We start from the raw sequence: 419 nt of genomic DNA, 5'->3' as shown, positions 1-419 counted from the left end.
GGGGAGGATGCTCTAGTAGCTTGGCTTGGCTTAAATCAAATCTGAACACAAAGGCTTGGAGGCTTTGGGTTTGCTCCTGGTGGCTCCACGACCTTACGGGGTTATAGCGGGGTGTCCTCCTGTCGGGATTAAAGAACCGCTGTTGTGGCTGCCCGGTCTGCACAGCTTCGCTGCTGCCTGAGCGGGGCCCGGGCTGTTGCAGGGGTTGTTTTTCAGTTGGGGATATTCATGAACTCACTTTGAGGTGTCACCTGCTGTTTTCATGTTGTTCATGTTGAAGGAAACACCCAGTTGCTCGCAGCACGGAAATGCTGTAAAACCATCCCTGGCCCTACACCAGGAAGAAATTGTTTATGATGGGGGTGGGCAGAGCCTGGCCCGGGCTGCCCCCAGAGGTGGGGGACGGCCCACTGCTGGGC

Source organism: Buceros rhinoceros, unplaced genomic scaffold (genome assembly GCF_000710305.1).
Source record: "Buceros rhinoceros silvestris isolate BGI_N320 unplaced genomic scaffold, ASM71030v1 scaffold10190, whole genome shotgun sequence".
Lineage (NCBI taxonomy): Eukaryota > Metazoa > Chordata > Aves > Bucerotiformes > Bucerotidae > Buceros > Buceros rhinoceros.
Note: the sequence above shows the minus strand (reverse complement) of the source record.